Here is an 18,214-nt window from a genome sequence, read left to right as displayed (position 1 = left end):
GGGCCTGTGTGGCCATTCAAACAAGCAGCGTGTGGCTGTGGGCCTAGAACAGCCAGCAGTACATTTCCATAACAGGAAAGGTCAGTGTTGTGGCTCCAGGGGATTTAGAGACGCTAACACAATCCTTTCTGGGAGCTCTCTGCTCTACTGCTCTACCTGTTGACTTGACTGCATTTGGTGCAATAGTCTAATATTACACGCTCTAAGCAAGACTAATTTTTGCTCGATTATATATAGTTTTTGTCATCTTACAGTTACACTCTAAAGTTACTGTATCTTCAAAATAAAATAAAGTAATAAAATATGTGTGTACGATGAATCAGTAACCCGTTTTAAACTAAACCTTAATAAGTGATGAGTAATCATCCTCGGACTGCAAGCAGTAACCTAAAGAAAACTTGGCTCGCAAAAGTATTTACATGGAATAATACTCCAGATTTGTAAATAAATCTGTTGCAAGAACATGTAGAAATGCACAAACCATACGATTATTTAGTATGATGCATTTTATAGATTAAACAAATTTAGCTCCACTTCAACCAGATACAGCATTAAAATGCAACTTATAACATAATCCAATAATACATTATAATAATAAAACATTTGTTTTGCATAATGACAACTTTTACTTTACATTTTTACTTTTATTTCTTTATACAAAGGATATACTTCTGAAGTTTTACCTTCAGTAAAAATGTCATTACACGTTTGGAGAGTAGAGTATTTCTAAATATTTTACTACTACTGCTTGTAAAAGTAGTCGTACTATTTGCATCCCTTGACGATGAGACTCTACTAACATAATATAGAATAGCCCTGGCCAACACAGACACTAATAAACATATACATGCAGCCTTCAACTCAACAAACCAGACTAGAATCCATTTTCACAAACCAAACACTTGGTTGACGATCACTACTGAACTCTATTTCCACCATACAATCTCCACAAACTGCTAAAATAATACATATTCATGTCTTCATTTTAGAGAGTCCAGCAGAAAGAGGCTTTAATTTTGTGGGCAAGTTTGTGTAACACAAAGAGAGAGAAATACACAGTATGTGTGTAGTGTGTAGCTGCGGCTGGTTGTGCGCTCTGACGTACAGTGTTTGAAGTTGTGTTCCATACAAAACAACAGTAGAGGAAGTTGAAACAGCTTCTGGTCTTTCTCTTGGACCAGGCCTCGGAGCCTCAAGGGGCCCATAGGAGTAAAACACTCCTTAGCGCAGCCTCATATACCTCAACACCTGCGGCACACAAAAGCCCTCTGTGAGTGAAACAGTCCCTGAAAAGTCAGAAAGTCTCATGTTTAACAAGAGACAGGGAATGCTGGGTAACAGTGTGTCTTTGGTAATAAGAAAGAACATTCAATAAGAGATGTGATTTTATTTTATGCTACAATGGATTAAAGCCTATAGAATGGCATAAAATGTATGTATGTATGTGATGGCTTTACTTGAGTGTACTTGCTTTAATAATTAAGTGACACCAGTTATTGTTGTTGGTTGGCTGTCATTAATCTAATTATTGTTGTGTTTTTTATACCAAATTGAAAATCAGATTTTTTCATTGTCATTGAATACTTTAAAAACTGCAATACAAATACTGTGTTTTACTTGTTATTGTTAGAGCGTTATTACAGAAAAACCTCACTTATATCGTGGGCCCAGCACACCCCCTCTTTACCTGACCCGCAGCATTTTCCCATGGGGTCCGGCGCTCTCATGGCTGAGATTGAAACAATATTGACATTGGAGTGGCTGAAAAGACACAACATGGCTAATAGATATAATTATCTGACATAATTATCTTGAAAAATAAGAACAGATAATACACCTCTGTCTGAGCGCGTGTTTGTTGTTGTGTCTGAAGGGATCCTCCCTGGAAAGATGAGCAGTGCCACATCACCGCCCGCCGAACCCAGCCAGGCCTCACCTTCTGTGGGTATGGGAGAGTCGGATTGCAGCCTGTCAGGACCAGGTAAGGCTGAGGTTTGAGGTTGCCGGCTGCATGGGTGAATTCCCCTTTTGACATTAGCGTCTGTCAACTCTGCTCTTTGGAAACTGGCGAGTGTTCACCTTGTCAGAGCCCCGAGAGCAAACCTGAGAAAACCCAAAACAAAAACAACAGTGGGTAAAACTACGCATAACCCACTCCACTGCAAGATTTTAATAACATTTACTTGGACTCATTAATTTAAGAAATCGTTATGACAGCGCTAGAGTCAAGAGAGTGATTTCTCTGTCTGGTCCTGCAGACTCGAGTCCATTTACCTAATTAAAAAAACAAACCAGCAGTCTCTCTGCCTCTTGTGTTTACTGCTGTGTGATGGAGGGCATAAAAAACAAGTAGCAGTACAAATGCAAATAGATGGCAGGGTGACATAGAAAAGCTGGAGGAACAGAGCCAGAGGACAAACAAAGGAGACATAAACTGATGACAGAGGAGTCAGCTATTGATGACGGCCTGAGAATAAACTAGATTCAGCTTCATTTTTTAGCTTATACATTTCTATTTGGCGTAAAAGGAATGGTTTGACATTTCGGGAAATACACTTAAATGCTTTCTTGCCAAGAGTTCGATGATAAGATGATAAGACTGATACCACTCTCATGTATTTACGGAAAAAATTAAGCTGGAGTGAGCAGCCTATTAGCTTAGCTTAACAGAAAGACGAGAGAATCCGTAGAAATAACTGTAAAAAAAAAAAAAAAACTGGCAAACTGTTGCCTTTTTCCCAGTTTCCTGTCTTTATGCTAAGATTAGCTAACTGGCTACTAGTTCCAACTTCATACAGTATTTAGCACACAGACATGAGAGTGGTGTCGATCTTCTCATCTAACTTTCGGCAAGAATGCAAGTAAGCGAATTTCCTAAAATGTCAGACATTTTTCTTTCTTTATTGTTTGTTATCAGTGCAAAATGGCACTTCACATTATATGAACCAGGACTGAAAGAGATGAAAGTCAAGGACAGGACAGGATGAGAGAACGTAGTGAGAACGGAGAGTGAAGGGGGTTGTGCAATGAGGTGGAGGCAGAGGGGGGGAGGGCGGGGAGATGATGCAGCATTGAGTACAGCAGCAGATGAAAAATGCAGGGGAGATGATCTGAGCCTGTCTTTGTTCCAGTAAGAAGCCCACAGCATGGCATGATGACTCACCTGCCGTAACACTGCATCACCCACAGTATGAGATCATCAAGTTAATCTCAACCCCAACAGACACAGCAGCACACGCAGAGTCAGACACCATGAAAACAACTAATACACACACACACACACGCACACACACACACACTGTAGATCTGCTTGGGCAGCATCAACCCATATCATAATATCAGCCACACGAAACATCACCTGCATCAATTATTAAAGATCAATAATTGATGATGATGGGTAACATTGACCTCACCTGAATTCACTTTCTTAAATATATATATTAGTGCTGGGCAATGATTAAGACATTACATTGATTAAGATGATTACATTTTTTAATCGCGATTAATCACATAGTTATGCGCAAAATTGAATAATGAATTCTAAAGTGTGTAGTGTATTGCACACTTTTAATCTAAATGTACTGCTGGGGTGGTGATGTCGCAATGGATAAGACTCATGCCTTTGGTGTGAGAGACCCAGGTTCAATTCCCCACTGTGACCCATCCACCAATGTGTCCCTGAGCAAGACACTTAACCCCTAGGCTCCAGAGGTGAGCGATCTCTGACATGTATAGCAATTGTAAGTCACTTTGGATAAAAGCGTCAGCTACATGAATAAATGCTAATGAAATAAAACCAAAGCTATTTCCCACTGCCAGGGCATTACCTTTTATATAGCTTGTTAAAACCAGTTAGAATCCAGAGCCATGGTCATCATATCATAACAGGCACCTTCTGAGCAACAGGTTAACATATATAAATCTGTTTTCTTGATTCTTGACATCTTTCCCAATATTAATCAGCATGCAGTGTGTAGCTATCCACTTCACTATGGCATTTGTTCACTTCTCTTGCTTTTGTTTATCTACTTCTCCCACTCGCTGCATCCACCGTAGTCTGCCGAAGCCTCCCTCCACTGTTTGTTTGGGTGGGTGATTTACTGGCTGATCAACATCCCACCCCTCCTATGACCCATGGTTTGACTGTATGTGTATTCAGAGCCAGTGAGAAACAGACTTTCAAAATAACTATAATAAAAACTGTGTTATTTTATATACATATATTCCCTCTAATCCCTCTGATCCATATGTGTATCAGAGGGAACAGAGGGAAGAGCAGACAATCTTTATATTTGTCCTGGCCTTGAGAGAATTTGCTGCATTTATTGTCAATATCATAACATTAAACACTCACATACACTCACACCCATACATGTAAAAATTTACTTCAAAGGGGAAAGTGAGAAAATGAGAGACAAAGATAAGAAATAAAGAAAAGAAAAGATAATCAGCTTAATACTTTGTCCTGGCACATGCTTTGAACTCCCATCATGTTGGTCACAGCAGGATCCTCAGGTCATAACAGGAAAATGAACAGGGTCAGAAGCCTAATAGGATTTATAACTGTCTTTTACCACAAACTGCATTTAAGGCAATAAGATGAATTATTCATTTGTCTAATCTGGGCTTCTGCTGCTCTGCAAGAGTTAGAGCGCAGCACAGAGCACGCTGAGTACTTAAGCTGCAGCCCAAACGACACTTTAGTGCTGTGGGACAAGCATTGGGTTACATAGGAGAGGAGAAGCTCCCTTCAATTATGTTAGAGGGAAAGAAAGTGAGATCAAGATGAAGGTAGATGGAAAAGAGATGGGAAAGCAGGTATAAAATGAAATACACTGCAGTTTAATAAAATGAATCACTGCCAGTCTGTCTGATTGATGGTGGACACAACAATGCTGTTCTGTTTTTTATTATGCTCATCGCAGTGATGTTGGCCCACAGTGGTCCACTGCATTGTTTAGAAGTCTGCATCTGCAGAGTGACTCTTTGTTATTGATACCAAAAAAAAGAAAGAAGGCGCTCTGAAACTAACACTAGTTGCATGTATTTCAGTCAGCTTCAACACTCCTACATATTTACATCATCTATATTTACGCATTTACTCATTCTTACATTGGAGACGAGAGCAACAACAGCTACATGGCTTACTTTTAAAAATACAGTGGTAGTGCCTGGTTCTGTTTCTGGAGCTACTGGCCTAAAACACCGACCCACAAACCCACAACCCAGCCAGAACTAAAGCAAACACCAGATTCCCACAGGGGACGTATAAACTAACGTGCGGACATCCTCCAGGGAACACAAACCAACGTGTGCGCATGGAAAGTATTTAATGTCTTTTCATGCTGAGTGCATTTATCATCCACCGCTACAAAACCTGAAGGCGCTGCGTTCAGAGAAGGGCGATAAAGGCCGTCAGCGAACTGTGCAGTTATGGTTGCAATGTGTTTATTTAGCGACACTCAGGAATGCACAGGGCTCTGATTGCTGCTCGACCAGCCTTAGCATGAACTGTGTCGACTAGAAATGAGCAAGACTCAGGGCCTAGCACGAAGATTCCCATGAAGCGTGAGTAATTCATCTCTGTACAGCCTTCAAGCCCCTATTACTAATGGCTTACTCACCATTGTACTTCATATGAAAAATGGGTATGGTCTTGGTAAGGGAACTGTGTTGCATTTCATTTATCAACCTATTTTGAAAACACATAATAACTATGCCATGTCCCGTGAAGATAAAATCACCTAAAACCATTTTTATGCTATTTATGGTTTGCACTTTTTTCTGCAAAAGCCATGCAATTACATTCACGAATTATGTCTCCTAATGGTAGTTGTGGAGTCCACGACAACCAGACCCTTTGATCTTTCCACCGATGCCTGGTCGATGACTGAATTTGACCGAAAAGGTCACATGATGATAAATGCGTGAACTCCATTTGTTGAGGGTTAGACCAAGAGACGTGATTGAAAGCTATAGAAAAAGCTAGTAAGTGGACCTTGAGTTAATGAATTCATATTAATTTTATTTAGGTGTTGTACCAGAAGAGGTTAACATGGTTTAATTTTCATAAAACACCATATTTTTGCCATACTGCACATTGCTGCAGCTCCTCTTTTTGTTTCTTGAACGCTCTGTTTTAGCTACCGAGTGAAGCATCTCACATCTATTTGATCTTTGTTGGGAGTGGCACCTAAGGACTACTAGCCAAGCAGAAATGGCTTCGGTTCAGCCGTACATGTTCGAGCCCAAGTCTGATACCAAAACACAAGTGGAACAACCCGAACCAGCTTCACAAACTAGACTGGAGCAAGACGTTTCAGAGTGTTAAGTGATTAATTTGTAACAAATGTAATCTGTCATAACTAACATTTTAACTGTGCACACTAATGATACACGGACGAGTACAACGTCTCCTAGACATGATGATACCACCAGCAGTGTTTTCTGTGGGAGACTCCCTTTGGGGTGTTTTACTTTGCAAACCTTCAAATCTTTTGGCTTTTATACTACTTGCAGTCACATATTATAGCCATGCTTGTCTGTCTGTATACATTCTATGCATTATTGAGTTTCATATTTGATTTATTTTTAGATTGTAAAACATGTCATCATTATTATCAAAACCACACTGCACATGGCACTACAGTACACAGTGTCATGTTTTGTTCAGTAAAAGATATTCTAATCTCACTATATCTCTGGCATCTTTGGACTTTTTGGGGGGTTTTATTAGTGAGAACAGCCAGACTTGCTTTAAAACCAGCAGAGTAAAATGTCACAAAACACAACACAAACACTTGAAACTGGAGTGATCGAACCCTCTTTATTCCACACCCACATATAGCCACTGAATGGTTAGTCACTCACCGCAGTGGCCTCAGCCTACAGACCAACATATACCATTCAAGAGGAACTAAGAATGTAGTCGGGCAAAGCAATAAGCTTCACCTCAGAGCTCATTAAAGTTGGGGTAGGCAATTTATTCCAGAAGATTATTTTGTAACATGTGTTGCATCCCCACAGCAATCAATGATTCATATGCTCTGACACAAAAAGGAAAAAAACATTTGATTGAAATAATTGGCTGGCCATCCTGACTGATTTTAAATTATAAAACATTTAAAAAAGGCTCTTTTTCTAAGAAAGAAAGACGATCAAATCCCCCTGACTTTCCACAGACTTTCTAAACTATAAGCACACTGAACTGAAAATATCATTCTGGCTGTTTTGGTGTGTGAGACTGTGCATTTGAGTGGGCGTGAGACATCTGGCCCAAAAGTCCAGCAGCAGCAGCAGCAGAAGAAGAAGAAGAAAGAGAATTACCCTGGTTTAGACTGTGATCAGTCACACTAACTCAACACTCCCTGCACCTTTGACGTTTTAATCCCAGCTGCTAATGCTTAAACACAGACAGACATTTGAAGAGCATCTTGCACTTTGTTTCTGCTGTCTTGGTTGACAGAATGTGTTTTACATAATTGGATACTTTTGGGTCTTTTTCATTTTAATTCTGTGTATAAAATTCTCATTTTGAAATGTCACAATGTGATTAATGTCACATAATTCATGACAATCTCACCTGCCACATACTATAATCTGTATTAAGGACAAGCACAGGAGGCCTAGTTTCACACACACAGACGTAACTTCTGGGAATCACTCTCAGGCAGCAGGGTGTATTTCCAGTCAGTCATGTGACCAGGTCTGTTCAGGGAGCTCCCGATGGTCATGTGACGTATCGCCCGCCCTCTCACTCACTCTCTTTCTCTTTCTCCTCCCTTTCTTTTTCTGACAGTATCCCTTCTTTCCCTCCCGCTGATTTAGCACTGCTGCCCACCCCGCTCCCTTGCCAATGAATTTTCCCTCAGCTCCTCGTGTCTGATGGGGTACAATCCCCTCTGTCCTCCCTCTTCATCACCTCCTCCTCCTCCGCTACAGGGGCTTAATCCACTGTCTGTCCCTGCTGGCTCTTTGTATTATTCAGCGGAGCGCTGCTGCTCACCACAAAGACCATCTCTGAGACGCCGAGACAGAAAGAGGGCAAATAGGGGATAGACAGACAGTGTGGTGGCAGAGTGAGCGAGAGGGAGTAGGAGGGTGATAGAGTGATGGCAGCAGATGTCTGACTGGGAGCTTCCCAGGAAACCCCACACTCGTCTTCCTCATCCTCCTCTTCCTCGGCTCTGGCAGCCCTAATCGCATAACCCGGGTATATAACTAGCTGTCAAGGCAGGTCAACTGGAAATAGACGGCATTTTTGACAGCGAGCTTGACCTGATACAGAAACCAGCAGGGTGCATGCTGCAGAGAGGATCATGTGTCCTGAGCAGCCATCATGACAAAGCAAATCTGCCCGCAGCCTCGTGCTGAACTGAACTTTAGCCTGAACAGGCAATAACAGGGAAACACCACACTCATTTAATCTAACTTGTCATTGTGGTCTGAGACATAACAAAGGAAAAGTTCAATATTTTGGGTCTGCTTTCCTGCAGAGAGTTAGATGAGAAGGTTGATACTAGATCTTCTCATGGAACTTCCAAAATGTCAAACTATTGCTTTAAATTTTGAGGTTTTGTTTGTCTTCTGGACGTCTCTGATGACACAATCCAGTCTTCTGTTAGCGCCATCCAGTATCTACTGAACACAACAGTTTCATAGATTCTAACAAAACAAAGCTCTTCAGTGGTCGAGTAACTGCGAACTGATCGAAACCACTGAGTCATCCTCAGATGAAGATGCTTCAGCTTCTTATCAAGGCATGAAATGACTTACCATGATGTGGAAAACAGAGACAGATATTCAGATTAGATTAACTAGATGTTTGGGTCTATAGATTAAAGCCAAAGTATAGATACAATAGGACAAGTTCTAAAGAATTTAGTTTAATCTCTACAGGACTCAGAGTACTGGATGGGATTTCACACATTACGATGGACTGGGAACAGACAGATTCTTAGGGAAACAGAAACGGTCTTGTAATGAATAATCATGGGGACCTTGAGTTCCTTCCTGTAAGCTTTATTCTGTTGAAGTGTTGAAGCCAACAGAAAATATGCTATGTTTTCCAAAATTACCAGCCCTGATCGGTGTACATGAAGAGACTTAGGACTCACAGTTAAAATGTAGTACTCCACTCTGACTTTGAGAGACCATATGTTTCCCTAGTGTGCCAGTGTGTGTGGCGTTCGGTGTTTGAGGGAAAACCCTAATAATGAGTGCCATGCAAATGTTGAGGGGAAAGGGTGGAAGAAAAGCCCCTCCTTTTTGCTCTAGTGCTTCACTGAACACTGAGGGGAACCATCGGCGCTGCTGTGGGAGGTGATGCAATGTCAGGAACTCGACGCTGAGGAACTCCTGACCTTTCCTTTCATCTGCACTTTCTGTCACTCAGACACCTGTGCATTACCCAGTGACGACGTGAAATGTGGGAGGGCTGGGACAAAGTAAACTGATTAAATAAACAGTGAGAAAAGGGCTTTCAGGAAACATATAGGGTATTACCGTATGGATTTAGGTAGAGAGAGTGAAAGAGAAATCAAAACAGAGGAAGACAGAGCAAAAGAAAGAGAGCAAAGATGGTGGACGAGAACAAGTGAGAAAGTTGAAAAGTTGAAATGAAGATGATTGTGGCAAATATATCAGGGAAAAGCCATACAGAAGCAACAAGCACTCCTTTTTCTTTACAAATGACTGCATGTGGTAAAGCCATGTAGTACTGCTGTTTAATATAAGTGAATGATATTGTGTGTATGGCAACACCCCAGACTGGGGCTATTTCTGTGTTGTCTGTAAGCCTGCAAGCGAATGCATCTGTGTATTTGTGTCTGAGTGCGAACATAAGTGTTTCGGTGTGTGTGTGTGTGTGTGTGTGTGTGTGTGTGTGTGTGTGTGTGTGTGTGTGTGTGTGTGTGTGTGATATAGACCATGCAGAGTCAGTCTGTCTGTCGTGGGGCCGTGGGGGATTCCTGTTCAGTCCTTCTGTGAATGCCCGGGGGCTCACTGCAGGGAGTGGGTGGGGCTGCTCACCGTGTAGAGGGTGGGGGGGTTCTGTCAGCTGCCCTCGATGATGTGTCCAATTTCTGTTGTTTATAGTTCAGGTCTCCACTTCGTGTGCTCTCTCTCATCCCTCCATCAGCCTCTCTTGTTGGTGAAAACACATAAACCACACCTTAAACTCCACTAAAAACACTTGCCCACTTTACAGTTTGGATATTGTTTTAAGATAAGAGATAAGGTAAGATAGAACTTTATTTATCCCGAGGGAAAATGTTGTGGAGCAAAGTAGGAAAGAGTGGGAATATCAAGACTGCAAATATAAAACAAAACATACATATATTTAGAATCCACAAAAGCCTAAACATACAAACAAACAATATAAAAAAGGTTAACAGTAAGACTATACCACTGTTTTCCCTTTCTGTCATATCTTGTCTTGTAACAACAAATAGTGAAACAAAACCATATCAGTGTATGTTGTTGTTGCCTAAACATCGGGAGGTAATTAATCTCTATGATGATGTAAACACTTTGTCCTCTTCCTGACTCGGTTTCTTTCCTTTCTGCTGTTACTGTACCTGCCGACCCCATGAACGTGTTGACCAGTTTAGCATAATTTCAACCCCCAACTCATGTCATGTACATTTAGCAACTTAGCAGCCTGATCCTTCTGGGTTTCAAACCATTCAGACAGAGGAAGGCAGAGATCGATGTAGGTGGGGTTAGAGTTTGGTGGAGGTCAAAGCATCTGCAGAGGAGATAAAGCACAAAGATTAAAAATGTTAGCGTACGGGAACAAAGTATAGTGTGAAGGATGTGGCAGAGGAATAGCAGAAGTTTGCTGGGTGTGAAAGGAGTCTGTTTGCCACATTATTTATATAGAGTCTCAATTTATTTTGGGACACGTGTGACTCTATTATTTTGAAATTTGGATATTGCCGTTTCAAGCATGACACACAGGTATAAAGCCATAAAAACAGGCCTCATTCTTGGATAGTTTGTGTCCTACATCATCCACATGTACCTATAAATCCTTTTGTGTAAAAACAAGTGATACAAATGAACAGGGTGCCTATGTCTGTGCTGATATTGCCAAAAGTGCACACAAACTTGTCATGATTCTGTCCAATTTGGTACTTCTCCCTCCAACCACCCACAGAAAACCACAAATAATCAGTTATGTTACAATACATGGGCTACTACTAATTTATTTCTCTGTATATTAAGTGACAGTATGATACGATTCATCTGCAATAAGGACTTAATATTTTTACTTTTTTAATAATAAAAGTGACAAAGCAAATATTTTTTTCTTGCAAATACTGAATCAGAAACGGTGTATGGGTGCATGTCCCTGTCAATAAAAACAGCACATGCCTTCAATCATTATTTGCCTTGTGTTGACTGCTCCTCTTTCGTAGTTTACTGTCAGTGTGTGCCACTGGCATATTTTAGGATACCTCTGTGCATTTTAGTGACTGCTAATGCAATGGTACGACATGGCAATATCCAAATTTCAAAAATAAATTGGGACACATGTGTGACTCTATATAAATGTATCTGGCTCAGTTTTCCGAGTCAACCAATATATCAATAATATATCATCTTCAGTGACTAAAAAAAAGGTGCTCAGATTCTCAGTTCAAATGAAGTGGCAAACGGACTCCTATCACACCCAGCAAACTTCTGCTATTCCTCTGCCACATCCTTCACACTATACTTTGTTCCCGTACACTAACATCTGGTTTTTTTTATCTTTGTGCTCTATCTCCTCTGCAGATCCTTCCTCTGTCTGAATACTGAAATCTCAGATACACGTGTTGTGCGTCTGCAGTCCTCATGACCTCCAGAGACTGCAGGGAGGTCAGAGGTGAGGCAGCTACTTCTGCTCTTCACAACCTGACACGAAACATGATAGCTGAGACCAGAATGTGGGTTTGTGTATGTATGCATGTGTAAGTTCACGTGTGCAATTTGACACCTTGAATAAATACACCGCAGCATGTTTTGCGGAGAAATTGTTTATTTTTACGGAGGACCGACTGGTTTGTGAGAATGTGTGTGAATTGCATGCATGTGCTCCCCTTTGAGCGTGCGTTTTTGTGGGTGTGGATAGAACAAAAAGACCAGATAAACACGCCGTTAAATAAGTGACAATTTGACAGGAGGCGGGGTGTCTTTTCTCTGTGGAGATTGCAACTTCTTTACAGCCCCCTTCATGCGATGTGTGTCGTGTTTCTGTCAGTCTGTCAGTTTGACACACAGAAACAGAGAAGTCACACACACATTCACACACACAAAGAAGCCCCTGCTGTCAATCAGCCTTCACGAAGAGGCAGGAAACAGACAGGCTATTCTGTCCCTTGGCACAAGTCCCTAAACTGTGGCCTGGCTTCTGCAGAGAGAGCACTGTGTGTCACACGCTACAGATACAGGCAACCCTCTGTCACACACAAATAACCTCTCTCTCTCTCGCTCTCTCGCTCTCTCTCTTGTGGATTTCTCTACATCTTTCTGCCATAAACCCGGCATTCACATCTGCTTGTGGGCACGTATGCATGACACCCATTCATACACATTGCACAGAGATACGCTGGAGAACCAGGTCTGACCTAAACAAAGAAGGTGACCCATCCCTCATTCTGTCAGGCAGACTGCTCAGAGAATCCCCTTCACCAGAGCTGTTCGGACAGTGAATCGGTTTATCCTAAAGGTGTTAGATGGGGCTAAGGTAAGAGCTTTGTGCAGAGTTCTTCCACGCCAAACTGGGAATAATACTTCTTTACGGACCTCACGTTGTACACAGAGATGTTGTCATTTTGAAACAAGGAAAGGACCATTCTCAAACATTCACATGGTTGGAAGCACACTATTATGTAGAATATCATGCTGAATGCGATAGCATTAAGATTTCCCTTAATTGGAAATATGAGGCCTGGCCCAAACCATGAAGAACAGCCACTGACAAAAAGCATACAAAAATACTGTATGTGGAAATGGTATGTGTCCACATACTTTTGGCCATACAGTGTTCCTCCCTCCCCCTAACTCTCACACTCCTCTTTCTTTTCTCATAGCTCCAGTTCCTTGATTCACACTATCCATAAAGTTTCAGTTCAGTTTCTTCTGTTTGTATTTCTGGAGAAGAGTGGCTCCTTCAGTTATTACATCACATACACAAACACGCATCTTCACATACAAACCTACAAATGCATATAAACCAGTGTAATACTGCTGGCTTTTGTCAGTGTAGCAGGCTGGATGATGATCAGAGTTTAACCCTGTCACCTGTCTTCAGTAAACTGAGTGTCACCAAACTGTGTTGCTGAGAGCCGACCAAGTTATTATTGTGTTGTTGGTCAAAATGCACACAGGGCTGGGTTGTCTGACTGAAGATTTGCCCTTGCATGTGAGGCTGTGGAAAACTGAAGCTGGACTGACCAGCAGGGCGCGGCCAGGGACTAGAAAACAATTGGAAAAGGACTGCACATGGAAAGATCAGGAAACCCCCAAAACAGGTGGTTTAGTCTTTATTCCTTTACACCGCTGTTAACTGACATTTCAATTTTGTGGAAAAAAATGTAGCTAAATCACTGAATAAATGGATTAATTTATCATCCTCATGAGCCTCCCTCTCAACAGGTTGTGTTTACCCATGCAGCACTGAACAAGGTGGCTAGGTTTTCTTCTCATCTAAGGCTCACCTTTTCATCCACAATTCATTCTCACACAGGAAACTTCAGCGGTGAGGCTGGCACTGACCTTCAAGTCAAGTCTTCCAACTCACACTGAAGCCATAATGAGGCTTTTCCTTCCAGAGGCTTCTCTACAGTCACTCCCCAAAAGACCGCAGGAAATGGAATTTTCTGAAAGGATCAAAACAAGTTGAGAATTGTAAATGATTTGAGTTTCCGACAAAGACAATGTGCCAGATTCCAGCGCCTTGAGGGACACAACCATATCACAATGGATCCTCTGTCTGCCTAAAACATTGGCACAGGCACACAACCACTTGTTCACACACACACACACACACACACACACACACACACACACACACACATACACACATATATCCTTACAAACCCACACAGATTCACACATGGCCACACACAGTTCACATAGTGTTTACTAATAGTTAGGAGATCCTGGGAAACGGTACGGTATTTCAGTGGAATCTTTTTCATACCTGTGTGTCAGGGCTTAGTGTCGTGCATGCCTCTGCATATCCTGCACTCTGGTCTGAGTGTGTATGTGTGAGACACAGTCCTCAGAGCCTAAAGGCAGTCTTACATTTAACAGTACTCTGCTTTTGTTTGGGACAAGGTTCAGAATGATAACAGTTGGGGGTCAGGCAGCCCATTAGCAAGGCATCCCCTGATCTAATTGCCTCCTTCCAGCACCCAGTTTGACAGCTCTGTAATCTTCAGTTACTCACAGCACTCACCATGGTAGGTCTGTTTGTGTATGGGCGAAGATGAGTGCATGTGCACGTGTGCATGTGCATATGTGTGTGTAGGAATGTGTAGGTGTGGCATGGTTGGCATGGTAAGTTACAGATTAACCACCACACTTCATCTGAAACATACCTACAGACTTTGAGGTGAACAGATGGAGCTCCTGTCCCTTAGTAGTATTCAACTATGATATGATGAGTTGTGATGACTGTAGGATTCAGAAATATTTTAAAGTATTTCAAATTCTTTACCATGACCTCTGTAAATCACTATGCACAGTATGTGAGCAAACATGGAAAACTTGACGATGTCCAGCTGGAAATGCTTCAGTTAAAGTACACAGCTGTTCATCACGTATGATGGTTTATGTATTTAATCCACAAAAAGGCACATATTTGGAAGCACATTTAAACAAGTTTTAATATGCCTGTAGAGGGTGTGGTGCACTTGACATACGTGATGAGTGTAATGCTAATTCTTTGGTCGCCGCGTATAAACATGTATTCAACTGTAAGGGTTAATAAGAAAAATCTTTGTGACATTACAGCTTGTAACGTTTTAAACCTGCTCTCACAATCTTGCCGTACACATTCACACATATTACACTTGGTGGTGGAAAAGAGAAAGAAAGTCTGCTTTAAAGAGAATGCTTTCATCTTTCCCACAGGCAGGCCAAGAGTTGCCTTATCTCTGAGGCTTGGCCCGGCTATCTAGAGTAAACCACAGTGTCTGCACAAGGAGCTAAAATTGATGGTGCTGTCCAATTTCTCCCTGTTAAACATTAGTAGTGCGTGTGTGTGTGTGTGTGTGTGTGTGTGTGTGTGTGTGTGTGTGTGTGTGTGTGTGTGTGTGTGTGTGTGTGTGTGTGCTTACAGCCATCAGGAGATTTCCAAGAATATAGCACCTGTTCTGGAGAAGAAGGAAATAAACATTCCTACAGACCTTCATTCTGAGGAGGATTAGGACGCACACATCTCTGCGGAATTGTTTGCACACATGTATTTAACAACCATGAAAATAACACTGCTAAAGCCAAAGAGGCTTAAATACCAAAGAAACAGACAGATGAAGAGAGGGGGAGACAAAAGTAAGTAAATCGGGTGGGCAAGCTGTCAGACACTGACAGACAGACACCACTATTTTTTCACACACACACACACACACACACACACACACACACATCCCCGCTGGTCTCTCACTCTCACCATCAAGAAGACAGCAGACCTCTGGCTACAATGAGCACCCTTGAACACAGTTCAATCACTAAGAGATTTCCTCTGTTGAACACAACACACACACACACACACGCACACAACAGCATGTACCAGCAAGCCTGAACTCCTCAACTCTCCACAAACACACACACAAATGAATGCGTACACTCCCAGCCTAACTCACACTCATCCTACACTGAAACATAATCAGCAACAGATTGCCAAAGCCAACAATTTGCATCTTTTTAACTTGATTGTGAACAAACTCGAGCTGAAAATGAGACACGAGTACAAGAAATCTGACACAGCACCGTTTATGAAAGCCTGCAGGATCAACTGGTCCATTTTCCCAGGACTCTCTCAAAACATTGTTTTCCAGTCTTGACAGTTAGTAGTGTGTGTGTGAAACAAACCGCCTGTTTCAGCTAGAGACTGCAGCTCTCCGAGTCTGTTTTATTTTGGCTGTATCGTAGCAACAGAGCTGTTTCTGCTTACTTCTCTCTCCACCCTCTGGCCCAAAATGCTCCAGGCTGCTCTTCCACGTGTGTGTGTGTGTGTGTGTGTGTGTGTCACACATCTGCTTTGCATTGTGGAGGATCTCTGCGCTGACTGCTCTCTAAGCTCCCTGATTTTGTTACAGCAAGCCAGCGAGACAAGGGGGCAGCACGCGGTGGAGGTTGCAGTGGAGCGGGTGCGAGGGGTGAAGACGGAGAGAGAGAAAGCAAAGAAAGGGGGACAGATAGAGGGGGAAATTAGTATAAGATAAATAACGACAGTGCTGCAATAAAGTCAGCAGATCTGTGGCACATGCAGAAAGAATGTGACTGCTTCATAAGAGGGGGGAAAAAGGGAGCTGAAGGGAGAGGTTTAAATATTATGGAGCTATAAAAGTTTTCCAGTGCTTCATATGAGCAGCAGAGGGTTCCATGCTTTGCCTCCTGCAGGGTTGGGGGAGTGGTCGGGCAGGGCTGGCTCACGCTGCTCTGCTTCTCTGGACCATGATTTGGTATGCTAGGTGAGGCTAAGAGTGGAAGGGCAGGGCCTGGCTGCAATGGAGATGTCTTGCTGCTGCCAAAAGAGGAGAACATCAGAGAGGGAAAACACTGGGCCGAGGAGAGGGGTCACTGGGTTTGCTTGGCTGCTCCGACGGGCTGCTCGACTCCATCGCCTTTTAATCTTTCACTCTCGTCGGTCTACCCTTTTATGCTCCAGTCCTTCCCTCTATATCAACTAATTCCTTTGGGCATTCCCTCATCTTGATAGCCCTTTCACACCTATGCCAGCTAATTATTGGGCTTCACTTTGTGATTATTTATGGCACACAGCAGAGGGAGAGTCGAGGCTGAGACGTGGAGAAGGGGTGAGAGAAAGAGTGCGTACATGAGAAATGGCTGCAGTCAGTTCACCGTTGCAGTGAAACATTTGGCAAGGGCACTGAACAATCAAAGCTTTGGGGCTGAGTATGGGTGTGTGTGTATGTGTGTGTATGAAAGAGAGAGCAGTAAGTCAGTCTGGCATTAACCCAGGATATTAACTGTAGGGTGCTTGAACTTTGGTGAGCTAAGGCATTGCCAAAAGAGCACTGTGTGCTCATCAAGAATGCTTTACAACAGCTGTTCTGTGTGTTTGCATGTGTGTTTTGTGCACTTGCATGCTAATATGTATCTATGTGTCCGTGTATGTGTCTAAGCTAAACCATGTTGGAAACTGTGTATACTTGAGAGTCTTTTCAATCAAACTAAAGTGGAGAAGGGTGCGCCAAGAGAGCACTTTAGTCTTCGAATGAAGAGTGATGAGAATAGACCCATAATTACTAGTGAATCCTCTCAGTCTGCAACCTTCACCCGAAAACACTGATTGTGTGTGTGTGTGTGTGTGTGTGTGTGTGTGTGTGTGTGTCTCATTCATCTGTCTACCAAACTCTGAGTCATATCTAATAACCTACGTACACGCTCTACAAATGTCACGTGTCATCCATGAGCTGCCGCCTTCACGTATCCGCTGACACACATAGACTTCAATGCCTCAAAAGCGATCAATTTTAAAGGCAGGAAAGGCAAGGGCGTACCTTTCCTTCAGACTCCTTCTACTCATTATATGCGCTTCGCATGCATTATAAAAGCGTTTCATCTTTCTGTGTCCTACTGCTTCCACCTACACATCAAATTGTGCAGCTAATAGCTGTGCTATGACTTTTTTGTGCCAATCTGACATATTCACGCAAAACTTCTACAGTTTTTGCCAACCTCTGACCTAACTTTAAACCTGACAGAGCACTCTACCAGCTACGCTAGTTCATGTGGTGGCCACAGCCGGGTCATTAAAAACATTACTGGAGAGTCTGCGTTCCCCTGACTTCTCCAGCACCTAAACTGAATGCGTGTGCACGTCCAGCTGTTACTGTCAGTCTGCATGTTTAATGCTCCAACTAACTTATTTTAATGGCAGATATGATCTGGAGATATTTTTAAATAGCAGCAATGTAGCTTAAAGTCTCATATGCGCGCACACACACACACACACACACACACACACACACACACA

This window comes from Micropterus dolomieu, linkage group LG05, assembly GCF_021292245.1.
Source record: "Micropterus dolomieu isolate WLL.071019.BEF.003 ecotype Adirondacks linkage group LG05, ASM2129224v1, whole genome shotgun sequence".
Lineage (NCBI taxonomy): Eukaryota > Metazoa > Chordata > Actinopteri > Centrarchiformes > Centrarchidae > Micropterus > Micropterus dolomieu.
Note: the sequence above shows the minus strand (reverse complement) of the source record.